Source organism: Pinus tabuliformis, chromosome 7 (genome assembly GCF_031772625.1).
Source record: "Pinus tabuliformis cultivar Carrire ecotype Pingquan chromosome 7, CPIR1, whole genome shotgun sequence".
In the NCBI taxonomy this organism is placed as follows: Eukaryota; Viridiplantae; Streptophyta; class Pinopsida; order Pinales; family Pinaceae; genus Pinus; species Pinus tabuliformis.
Window position 1 is genome coordinate 739,039,531 of NC_142293.1, and position 13,639 is coordinate 739,053,169.

Here is a 13,639-nt window from a genome sequence, read left to right on the forward strand (position 1 = left end):
TTAATATTTATTAAATACCATGTGATAGATCCACCAATAATTAAGTTGCTGAAAACATTCTATAAATTTATCTAGCACAATAAATCAAAATTTGAAAAAAAACAAATTTCCTTTGCATTTTACTAGATAAATTAAATCAAAACCATGGAAGTGGAGCAGTAGAACTCGAACAATTTAGAACCATCTACCAAAGTATAAACTTTGTGATAGTGTATAAGTTAATATAAATATTTTAGTTATGACAGAGTAGCCTCATAATAATTGTTAATATCTCATGTAAATTAATATGGTTCACATAATGAATAAACATATCTCTCACACACACATATAACTAAAATTTTCATTTATCTTTTAGTTTTTCATTATATTTATATGATTATTTGGAATTGACGATTAGGTTGGACTTATACTCACATGACATCGAGTCTATTCCAACAACTACCACTATAAACTCTAAACATACCTATGCTTTCCCACATGTAGACACAATGTAGTTGAGGTTTGAAACAACACTACCACATGGAGTACCTTAACAATGCACTTTATCACCAATTGATATACACTCTTGGGGCTTAATAAGAGAATAAAATGGGAGTGTGATTTGATCCATTAACATGTGCATGGGTCAATAGACCATTTTTTATATAACCTCTATATATGGAACCATATGTTTAACCACTACCTCAAGGTGTTCTTAATAGAAGACACAAAGGTGGGATTTCATTCGTTTCCGTGTGCATGGATCATGATACCATTTTTATATAGTCTCTCTGGAGTGAAGTACACATTCAACCATTAGCTAAAGTTGTCCCATGACTATGGCTTAAAGGACAAGCCCTCACGAGAATTGAACCTTACCCAATGATGAAAAATTTCCCACTTTCCATTATTGAATCCAACCCCTTTGTACAATTTTTTATAAAATTAATCAAATAAAATGCATTATTATTATTAATTTATTTTGATCACTAAATTTTTATTATTTACTAATATAATAATAATAATAATAACATTCATACCAAAAAATTATGCTACCTAAATCATATCCAAATCATATTTTATAAAATCTAATCAACCCTTTAAGCAAAAGTAAAAAAATATTTGCACAAGTTATAAGATTAATTATTTTAAGTTCTATCGTAGAAAAGTGACTTCAACTAACAGAGAAAAATATTTTGGTCACTCTATATAGATTAACTAATAACCTTGGATTATTGCCATATAGTACTAGTAAGGACTAATAAATGTCATAGGTTTTCCAATCATTTAAATCTTGATGTATGATAACATAGAGAGAAAGATTAATAATATTGGCATCATGAATATAGAAAATTTCCTTTAGTGATGTTTGTTAACAATAAACTAAGAAATGGTTCATGAGTAGAAATATGTATCAATGTAATTTTTAACAACAAAATGACAAATGATACCTTGATCCTCACTATGTTTTTATATGGCCTAGTCCTCAGGTGGATCCCCACCTCCTCCTTCTCTTCCTCCTGAAATTGTCACATGCATAGCCCAGTTTTATTGGTTACTAGATATTTGAATACTTAGTAATCTGAATTTGTAAATCATGTCAAAGAAATCCTAAAGGCCCCAATTCATGTGCCCATTGACCCATTTTCATACATCACCTTTGATTTCCAAGTTTAATCATACATATCACTTCTTTTCCTTTTCTTTCCTTTTCAATTCATAATCCACCATGGATCTATAGTTTCATTATGTTAAGAGAAATTTCATAGTTTCTTTAACACTTAATCATTTTTATAACCTATGCTAAAATCCTTGTGTTGTATGGAGAATTTCCTCTTAAAACTCTCTTTGAATAGATTGTCACTATGCACAAAGTCTTTCTCCACACAATTTCTCTGCACAATACACAAGAATATTTTTCTACACTCTACATAATATCCTATACCACATAAGATGTGTTGCACAATAAGTCACTTTATGATGATTATGGTGCAGAGAGCCTTGTATACCCATGCCCTATACATTTTCCATCCCTACATATCATTTCCTCTACACTACTAGATAACTCTTCCACACTTAGTGAATTTTTAAGTTGTCTAATTATGCACCTTGAACACTTTTTAAGGGTAACTTATGATTCATTAATGAAATTCCAATCCACAAGATGAGAAGTGGTAATTTGGGGTTAATGTGGATTGATTGCCTCATTTTCTTATGAAGCACTTTCTTTTTCAATTAACTTCCATTTTTTTTTCTTCATGTCACTAAGAAGATGGTACATGATGAAAGGATGTTTTAGTAAATGATATTCATCAACTAAGTCTTTAAACAACCAAAGCTCTTATTTCATGAAGTGATAATCTAATGTTCAAAGTGCATTGGGAGAATAAGGATGAAACGATTCGTAAATATTTTCTTACATAAACTTTTCTTACTCCTTAAATTACATATAACTATTTTGGATGCTCTTGTTCATTCTTTTTCAAAGTAGGAGCTATAAAATAGTAGATTAAAAAGAAGAATAAATAAACTAGATGATGCATTGAGTCTTAAACCCTTTTTTACAAAACCATTAGCTATTGTTGCTCTAGATCAAATGCCTCAAAGTGCACCAAGGAAATCTACATGGATAAACAAATCTACTAAGTTTCTTAGTAGAGTGAGATTGTATATCACTAAAAACATTAATTAGCAATTAAATACCATTTTAGAAGCTTGGGAAGTTAGTTCAAATTTGAGGACTTTCTCGAAAATAATTTCCATCTTTACAAGATATTTGAAAAAATATTTGTAACATGATGAATGTTTTTATAAAAATGATTTAAGTACTTTTGTTGCTTGGGTGTCAAGATTAAGTGATTTTCATAAATAGGTTTTATCTTCAAACTGCACAATAAAATAGTTAAAAGTAGGATGTTTGACAAGGATACATATGTTACAAGATTCAACTACTAGTTGTACAAGAATTAATGATAAAAGAATTAATGTGTTTCTTGAGGAACATAAAATTATTGAATACATAAGGGACCAAAATTAATACGAGAAATTGTGCTTATAACAAAAGAATGATTAGAGGAAGAATCAAATGTAGTTAAAACTTCATGGGTCAGTGAGTTTGATACTCTCACTAGTCTTTTGTAAGAAGGAACTAAGAGGTGTTTGGTTACATTTTTCAATGATAATGAAGACCACACGACATTAGTCAAAATTTTTTTCTTCAAAATTAAAGAAGAAATTTTTCCATCTAGGTTAAATATGACATCATGGTTTCACCGTTAAAACAATAATTAATGATAAACAAATTAATGCATTTTTTTAAAGAATATAACATTTTTGAAGATATTAGGGTAAAACAATTAATAATAGAAACTATGCTTATAATTAAGGAACAATTAGAGGAATAATTGAATGTAGTTAAAAATTCATGTGCCAGTGAGATTGACACTCTTATTGATTTCCCATAAGAAGGAATTAAAAGGTTGTTGGTTACTTTTCTTAATGATAATGAGTAGATAATGAAGGCAACATGATATTGAACTTGAATAATGCACTTAAAATATAAAGAAATTGAAGAAGAAATATTTTCACTTTGGGTTAAATAAGACATCAAGATTCCACCATTAAGAATGACTCAAAAATCATTCAAAATAGATTGTTAATCCAAAATAACTACCAAATAATAGTTACAATAGAAATGATAAAGTCACCTTCTCACCCTCCCCCTCAAAAACACACACACACACACACACGAGAAGGCCCTCATGCTAAATTCTTCCCCTCCCCCTCCCACACACACAAGAAGGCCCTCATGCTAAAGTAACCCCCCCCCAACAAAAACACACGAGAAGACACTAATGTTGAAGAGATAGATCATTCCATATGCCAGTCCTCTACTATTGTTTTTACTCCTACTATTTTATTTGGTCCATGGGAGGCCCATCTAAGTCCATTTGGATAAATGCATTTCCTTTAATTGTTTATTAATCATCAAGAACATTTGTTGTGTGATAGGCACCCCCTTTTTTGAAAATTGAACATCAATTTGTAATATTTTGAATCTTATAGAATACTTTTCTAGGAGTTCATAAAATTTGTGGTTTTAGAATTTATATAATCTCATGTATGTTTCTCCTATGCATATTGTGATTTTAAATGAATTAAATTATTTAAAACTTCGAATTTCTAGGACATCAGTCCTATTTAATCTGTGAATATTGCTTCAAATCTATTTCTCTCACTATTTGAATGGATGGATGTGATGGTTTGAATGAGGTTATTCATTTTTGATGTCTGTGAGTTTATAATTTTTCAACTATAATTTATCTTTTACCTTTTTGATTCCACTCCATGGTCCACTCACATGTGTAGATATAAGGAGTCTAAAATAATCATATGCAATTTAAGGAGTCTAGAAGGAGAACAAGGATGCGTTGAGTCCTAAATATTTGTTTATAATACCATTAACTATTATTGCTCCAGATCAAATGCCTCAAATTACACCAAGGACATCAACACAAATAAAGAAAGATGGTAAGTTGCTTAGAAAAATGATATTGTATCTCACTAAAAATATTAATAAAAATTAAATATCATTTTAGAAGTTTGGGAGGCGAGTACAAATTTGAGGAATTTGTCATAAACATAAACAATTTCAATCTTTAAGGGGTATTTAAAAAAATATTCGAAACATGACAAATGCTTTTATAAAAATGATTTAAGTCCTTTTGTTTCTAAGTATCAAGTTTAAGTGATTTTCATACAAATCAATAGATTTTACCCTCAAACTCCATAATGATGGTTGATAAGGAAACGTAGTTTACAATATTTAATTACCAATGGTACAAGAATTGAAGATAAAAACAAATATTGTTGAAGATTATAAGGGATCAAAATTAATAAGAGAATCCATACTTATAATAAATGAACAATTAAAGGAAGAATTGAATGTAGTTAAAACTTCACTGGTTAGTGAGTTTGATAGCCTCAATGATTTTCCATAACAAAGAATTTAGAGGCAGTTAGCTACTTTTTTCAGATACAATGAGGGACACATGACATCAATTGAACACTACACTTCAAATTTAAATAAATTGAAGAAGAAATATTTCCACTCACGGTTAAATAAGACGTCATGTTTCCACCCATAAAAGAATATTTTAAAGAATTAAAGATAAAAGAATTAATGCATTTCTTAAATAACATAAAATTGTTGAATATCTTAAGGGACCACGATTAATAAGGGAATGCATGCTTGTAATGAAGGAATAATGAGAGGAAAATTTGAATGTAGTTAAAACTTCTTGCAGTAGTGTGTTTGATACTTTCATTGTTTTTCCACGAGAAGGAATTAAGAGGTGATTATTACTTATCTCAATGGTAATGAAGATGATATGATATCATTTGAACATTTCACTTCAAATACACATAAATTGAAGAAGAAATATTTTCAATTAATGCTTGACTATTGTTGGCAATGTTTTGATATTCAATCACATTACGATATGAAGAGATTAATTTCAATATTCTATGATGTTTGTTGCTATTATTGACTTCAATATAAAATGTTCATAGTTAAACATGATTGAATATTATTAGGAATGATTTACTATAGTTGACCATTTCTCACGATGTTTGACTATGATTGATGATGGAAGAATATGTTTGGCCATGGTTGACCTTGTTTAAACGTCATTGACTATTGTTCACCATGGTTGAATATGGTTAAAATTGGTTTGACCATTGATAACCATGGTTGTGAAGTTTGATTATGGTTGACCATATTTCACTATGGATTCAAATAAGGGTGACTATGGTTAACCATGATTTACTATGATTGCCAATGATTAGATATGTGTAACTTTGGTTAATCATGTTTAATTATGGTTGACCATGTATGACTATAGTTAATTATGGTTGACTATATTTGAAAATGTTCTTGCACTTAGTTGCCCATTTTGGCCACCCTTAACTTAATTATGTTTCATTTCAATGTCCATTAAGGGTTATCTTGATTTGTTGTATTCCTTAATTTTTATTTTGTATTACAACATTCCTCAATGGTTATGTCACATTATGATATTCATTGGCTAGCTTATGTTGAACTACTACATTTATCAATGGTTATGGTTGCATTATAGTGTTCATTATGGGTTATATCACATTATGACTTTGAAAGGTTGATTTCAATATTATGTAACAATGTGACACTAAGATGTTTATAATGAGGTTATATATATTGTGGTGTTTATTTTGGTTAACTTTTGTTGACTTGTGTTTCTTAATGGATATGTCAAAATGTCACATTCCTTAATTTTTATGTCACATTGTAACATTGATCTTTGCTAACCTATGTCCAATTGCTACATTCCATAATGGTTGTGTTGCATTGCAACATTCATCATGAATTATGTTAGACTAAGCTTGGTTGACATTAGTTGGTCATGTTTTACCATGGTTAACCATAGTTGACTATGGTCATGATGTTTTACACTTGTTAACTATGTCTAATTTTGGTTGACCATGATGTCCATGGTTGACTACGGTTTACTATTGATGACTATGTTGAACATGGATGAATTTGGTTAAGCATGGATGAATTTGGTTAAGCATGGTTGAATTTGGTTAAGCATGGTTGATCATGGTTGATTATTGTTAATTAAAGTATACCATGTCAACTTGGTTTGACCATAGTTGACTATGGATGACCATATTTAACTGTGTTTTGAGCATGTTTGACTATGGTTGGAAATGTTTCAATATTCAATCATATTATGAGATGAAGAGCTTGATTTCAATGTTCCGTGACATGTGTTGTTATGGTTGACTTCAAATTAAGTTGAACATGGTTGGATATGGTTGACTATTATTTTTATAGATGTGGTTAACTATAGTGTTGAGATAGAGAAATCTAAAATAATACCCAAAGATGAGGCCCAATCAAACTTGTCCATGTTTGGTTTAATATGATCCTTGCTATTGAGATAGATAAATATGACACCTCGACATATAGTTAACCATGTTTGACCATGCTTCATCATGTTTAACTATAGTTGATGATGATCAACTATTTTTGACTACATTATGTTTAATCATGCTTGACCATGTTTGAATATGGTTAAACATGGTTTAACTGTGGTTATTTATGTTTGACCACCATTAATAATAATTATTGCATTAGACTATAGTTAAATATAATTGACCTTGTCTCTTTATAGTTAAACAAGGGTTAATATGGTTGATTATCGATGACCATGTTTGAATCTTATTATTAACTATGTGATATGGTTGACTTTGGTTGAGCATTCTAATTGTAGTTTAATTTGATTCACCATATTTTAATACCATTAATTATGGTTGACCATGTTTGAAGGATATCCTTAAGTTGATTATGCATTTTGGTCATTCTTAACTCAATCATATGTCGTATTCTAACATTCATTAAGGATTATGTTGCATTGCCACATTACTCTAGGTTTGTTTTAGATTGCAACATTCCTTAATGGTTATTTCACATTGCAATGTTCACCTTGGTTAACTTATGTTGAATTTCCATATTCCTCAATTTATGGTTATGGTTACATTATTGCATTACTTAAGAGTTCAGTTGCATTATGACATTAAAAAGTTGATTTCAATAATACATCACATTTTGACATGAAGATGTTTATATAATTGCATTATGACATTAAAAAGTTGATTTCAATAATACATCACATTTTGACATGAAGATGTTTATATAATGCTTATATCTATTGTGATGGTCATTTTCGTTGATTTTTGTGGACTTTTTTTGTTACTTAATTGTTATGTCAAAATGTGACATTCTTCAATGGTTATGTCACATTTTAAAATTTTCTTGGTTAACCTATGTCAAATTGCTACATTCCATAATAGTTATGTTGCGTTGCAACATTTATCAAGGATTATGTTGCATTGAGGTTAATTTAGTTTAATGTGTATGTTTGTTGCAACATTTATCAAGAATTATGTTGCATTGAGGTTAATTTAGTTTAATGTGTATGTTTATCCATCATTAACTATGGATGATTATATTTAATAATAGTGACTCATGTTTAATTATGGTTGATTGATCATGATCTTGGAGCATCAAAGTAAAGTAAAGTAAAATAAAGTAAAGAATAGTAAACAAAAACAAAATTTTACAAAGAAAGCTCTAACCTAAGACCAAAGTCCTAAAGTTGAGACCAGAATTGGAAAGCAAATGTCTACTGCGACCACCCTGTAAATGTTATTGATGACCAAGAAGGCGGCATCCGCCTCCAATTCTTTCCTTTGGCTTTTCAATTCTATTCACCGTGCCATGTTCATTTGCTTAGATCTTTTGTTTTCTTTCTTTTATCTTAGTTAAAGATCATGCTATTTGAAAATGACGCTCTTTGATTTCCGCAGTCTGAGAAGTTGTGGCAAGTGTGTCAAATCGTGCCGAGTACGTAAATTAAAGTGGTCTGTTAAAACGGTTGGGAACCAATGTGTACGGCGTGAAAGGAATATCGATAAATAATCAAAAATATTTTCTAGCGATTAAAATTAAGGTACCATTTGCATTAGCAACCTGTAATTCATTGATTCAAAGACAATTTATTATTAGGAAAAGAAAGCATTTATACTTTTAAAGCAATCTCGTTGCACGTATTTGTGGAAAGCCAAAAGTAATTGCGTAGGCGAGGTCCCTAATCCATTATATAATTGATTTTATGGCTACAAAATCAAAAAATGATGAAAAGGGATTCCCACTGCCCAATCGCATCGCTGAAACGAGAAATCACTTGAATCACCTGGCCGCCCACGAACCACGAATGAGAGATGGTGGTTGGTCCATCTAGATTTGATTTATGAGTTGTACATATTAATGAATAGAATATAATGCATTAACGTAGCGGTGAATTCGTGAAGTAGTGGAGGAAAGATGTGATTCCACCAGCTAAATTTGGCTGAACCAGCTATAAAATGCGATTGATATTGAAGAAGTTGATCACAGCGGCGCAGTGAAGCGAGGCAAGGACAACAAATCCTTGCAATTACATGAACGATCGATCATGGCTGCAAATATGTTCATCAATGTCGTCGCTGTTGTTGCAGTTTGCTTGATGCTCATGGTTAACGCGGCGTCTGCAGTAGGCAAAGCTAAATGCACGGATAACTGGTATCCCAGATGCTATGGATATGAATATGATTGCCCTGATCACGATTCACCGTCCATATAACTGCGACATGGACTGCGACACCTGAAAGACTGTTTGTTGTAAGTAATATTATTTTCATTATTAGTATATTCTTTAAGGTTGAATGATACTATTAATATGGTGTTGGTGAATGTGATGCAGCTTGTGATAACCCTGGAGGAGTGTGCCAGGATCCCCGCTTTATAGGAGGGGATGGCATCATGTTCTATTTCCACGGCAAGAGAGACCAGGATTTCTGTCTCATTTCCGAAACCAACTTCCACATCAACGCTCATTTCATTGGCAAGAGAGGCCAAGGGATGGGTAGAGACTTCACGTGGGTGCAGTCCATTGGAGTGCTGTTGGGTGATGGTAGGCAACTCTACTTGGGCGCCAAAAAGGTGAGCGTGTGGGACAATTCAGTGGACCAGGTGTTCATGTCGTTGGATGGCCAACACATAACTCTTCCTCCCGGTGTGGGGGCTACATGGACAACTGCCTCTGGAATTAATGTAACTCGCTCCAACTACGGCAATGCAGTGGTGGTTCAAGTGGAGGACAAGTTGAAGATTAGTGCCCGCGTGGTGCCTATCACTGAAGAGGAGTCTCGAATCCATAAGTACGGGGTCATTGCCGGCGAGGACTGCTTCGCCCATCTGGAGCTGAGCTTCAAGTTCTACTCCCTCAGCCCCGATGTGAGCGGTGTGCTTGGACAGACATACGGGGCAGAATACAGGAGCCCTGTGAAGATGGGGGTGGCCATGCCGGTCATGGGAGGGGAATCCAAATATGTCACTTCCAGTCTCTTCGCCGCAGACTGCAAAGTTGCCCGCTTCGCCTCCTCCTCCAGCGATCATCAATTTGCCTTAACCAGTGCACTCGACTGCAACAGCGGGCGAGGCGGTGGTCGCGGGATTGTTTGCCGCAGGTCGCTTCGCCTCCTCCTCCAGCGATTATCAATTTGCCTTAACCAGTGCACTCGACTGCAACAGCGGGCGAGGCGGTGGTCGCGGGATTGTTTGCCGCAGGTAGTGGGATAATGCTGATAACAAAGTAATAAGGGCGGTGATTTGGCTTGCCCCCAACTAAATCAAACATGTCCATGAATGAACGAATAATGGAATTGGATAGTTGGTGATTGTGTGCTCAACAATGATGAAAAAGTGGATAGTTGGTGATTGTGTGCTCAACAATGATGAAAAAGTAATAAGGGCGGTGATTTGGCTTGCCACCAACTAAATCAAACAGGTCCATGAACGAATAATGGAATTGGATAGTTGGTGATTGTGTGCTAGTTGGTGATTGTGTGCTCAACAATGTATGATTGTTATTACTTTGGAACGGATTGAAATTGTCCATGTGCGTCTCCCTGGTTGGAGAACTATTTTACTTCTGGTTTAGGAATTCTTCACTTCTGGTTGGCGAACTATTTTACTTCTAGTTTATGAATTCTAATTTTACTGAATATTGTAGATGTATGACAGCCCTCTTGATCGTTAAAAGAAGAAAACCATTTCACTCATAAGATTGATCAATGGTATATTTTAATTTGAAAAGTATCTTCGCGGTTCATAACGGTTCATATATATATATATACAGATCACTCTCTCGCATTCAAAGAGGGTTTTTTCTCTATTATTTTGCTCGAGTATTTGCAATTTTAAACAAAATAGAAGAGAAATGCTAATTGTTTTGCAAATTCAAAAATAATTTTTTAATTTTTACAAATTTTATTTCTAATATTTAATTGGCTAAGTGAGTCTTGATGTGACATAATTTCTTTGGTGGAGGGTGATTTATTTTTTATATTCGTCGGTGTTTGACAAATCATTTTAAATTAAAGAAAGACAAATTTTGTGAGTGACTATTCTATGGGTGAGTGCTTTCACAGTGTTATGCCCAACACTGTTATTGCTTTGCTCAAAGATGTTAGAATTGACGGGCTTCCAAGTTGCTTATGTAAGCGATGGGATGGTGGATGAACAAATATGTAGAGGAAGGAGATAGGGTGTGCATAGAAATTGTGTGCGAGGTAGCTTGTTAAAGAGAAGGGGTTATATTGAGTCAAACTTTCTTCTGCAACACAACACTAATTTAATATGCAGTGTCGAGACATGGATAAAAAACGCTAGTTTCAGTGGTGAGTGTTCTGGCCAATGATGTAAAAAATGACGAGGTTGCAAGTCCCTTATGTAAGCAAGGGGAAGAAGGGTTGGGTGGGGCTGAACAAATATGAGGATGAAACTTTTATATTAATTTAATATGAAACTACTACTATTTTGTTGTGTAGAGAAATGGTGTGTGGGAAGTACAAGAGAAAGGGTGTGCGAAGAAACTACGTGTGGGAATTTTGTTAAAGATCAGGGACTTTATTGAGTCACACTATTTTCCTTTGCATTCAACACAATGTATATTTTAAAATTTTTAAAATTACTCTTCAAATCAGATGGAAACCAATTTATTTCAATGTTTAATAAACTTGTTCAAAACAACTAATAGTTAATTTCATTTACAAGTGCTTCCAAGTGTTTGAGGCTTCACTTTTTTTTAACAAGGAACAAGAACTTCTTCTGTCCTACATATTACTATCGCACACCCACCTCTTTGATTGTTCGAAGTGCGGAAGTGCAAGTGGCTATAAAGTTAAAAAATTATTTAAAAATTAGCAATATCGGGGCAATATAGGTTCAACTGACTATCAAATTCAACAGAACAAAATTGTTTTTCAAAATAGTTGATGCAGAGGTGTAAAAGAAACTTTCATTGTGTTCCTTTCATACCCATGAACAACTGCATCTTTGCACTAAGAGCTATCAAACATAGTTTTGAGAACCCCACAAAGAAATTTCACTAGAGCTCTTATCTGGAAGAAGGAGAAAGGGTGTGCGGGGCTGAACATATATGTAGAAGAAGATTTTATATATAGATTTAATATGTAAATGGTATGATTTTGATTTATCATGGGGGTACAAGAAAAAACAAGATATTACATTCTAGCATAAAAAAATAGGGTCATCTGATAAGGCAAAAGCACAAATGAGAAGATTCAAATATTTTCTTGCTTTGGCTATCAATGAAGAAGTGAATTTCCTGAGAAGATTTTCTCTCATCAATATGGAGGACCTCATGCTAACCATGGGATGTGATCAGGTGTGCGGGAAGTGCGGGAGAAAGGGTATGTGGAGAAATTGTGTGCGGGGAAGTTCATTAAAGAGAAGGGACTATATTGAGTCAAACTTTTTTCTATGCACTTGGAATAATGTATATTTTAAAATTTTAATTATGCTCCTTTCATAACTGCACACAACCATACCACTGCACTCAAATCCACCAAATATAGTTTTGAGAACTTGATACCAGACCACTCGCAAAGAAATTTTGCTAAAGCTCAATTGCATCCTGCTATAAAATAAAACAAATCCACATACACATAATAGTGCGCACAGTTCACTTTCCACCCTTATTTCAAAGACTAGCATGTTGGATATGTTATTGTGAACTAATCTAATTCCTAGATGCAGTTTCTTGTTTTTCATTGTAGACACCTTTTTCACATTATAGTTTACGGGATCCCAATCACAATCCCTATCTGGGCGAATACATTTACTTTTACGATTTAAGTATCCAGATTTTGACAAGTGCTTTATGCAACAAAGATTATTCTTTAGACCATGAACCTGCATTCAATCCTAATTTTAATTCTAATTACTCCGTGTTCAAATTCTAAATATATTTACCAATTTCTGAAAAGAATTCTGAGATGTTATACAAAAATATTAATTGAAAGTATATTTTCGATAATTTGCTTCGAGATTTTATATATTACCTAATGTTTAGTAGATTCCAACTTATATTAAGTGTGAGGGACCATTTCTAGAAACGTACGAAGGGGAGAAATTTTCTATTACTTGATCCACACACTTGTTCTCTCGCACAACACTGCTTCATATGCATTACAAAGACATTTCATTTAATATTGGATGATAACTATTTAATTGACAAATGTCGAATCATAAATGCATTTAGTATTCGGGAAGCTCAAATTAAACGAACCCATGTAGAAACAATAATGGGGACAATGAATCACCTACCCAAATTTTTTATGCCTCAAATTTTTGTAGTTATTTTTACTATAAAGTTTGAAAAATGTTACATGTTTTAATCGTTTAAAGTTATGCAGAGTGCAGAAGAAGCTTTCATTTTGCTTTCCAATATCAATTAAAACATGTCCACATTGATATAGTAGTGCACACAGTTGATTGCCCACTCTTATTTCAGAGGTATGGTTCTAACAAGTTTTCAATATATTATTATTATTAGCAGTGCCTACCTCGCCAAGGACTATAGCACTCGCTTCACAGTCAAAGTTCATTGACTCTCTATTATTTTGCTAAGTTTTTATTACTACTTAGTATCGAAAACATATCATGAAATTTTCAAAGGTAATGTGACAATTCTAACTACTAATTCTATTTATT

At 32.8% G+C, this 13,639-nt stretch overlaps 1 pseudogene; it reads left to right on the top strand.

The window, feature by feature from the left end:
- Positions 1 to 9,035: 9,035 nt before the first annotated feature.
- Positions 9,036 to 10,201, top strand: LOC149249649 (uncharacterized; annotated as a pseudogene).
- Positions 10,202 to 13,639: the final 3,438 nt, after the last annotated feature.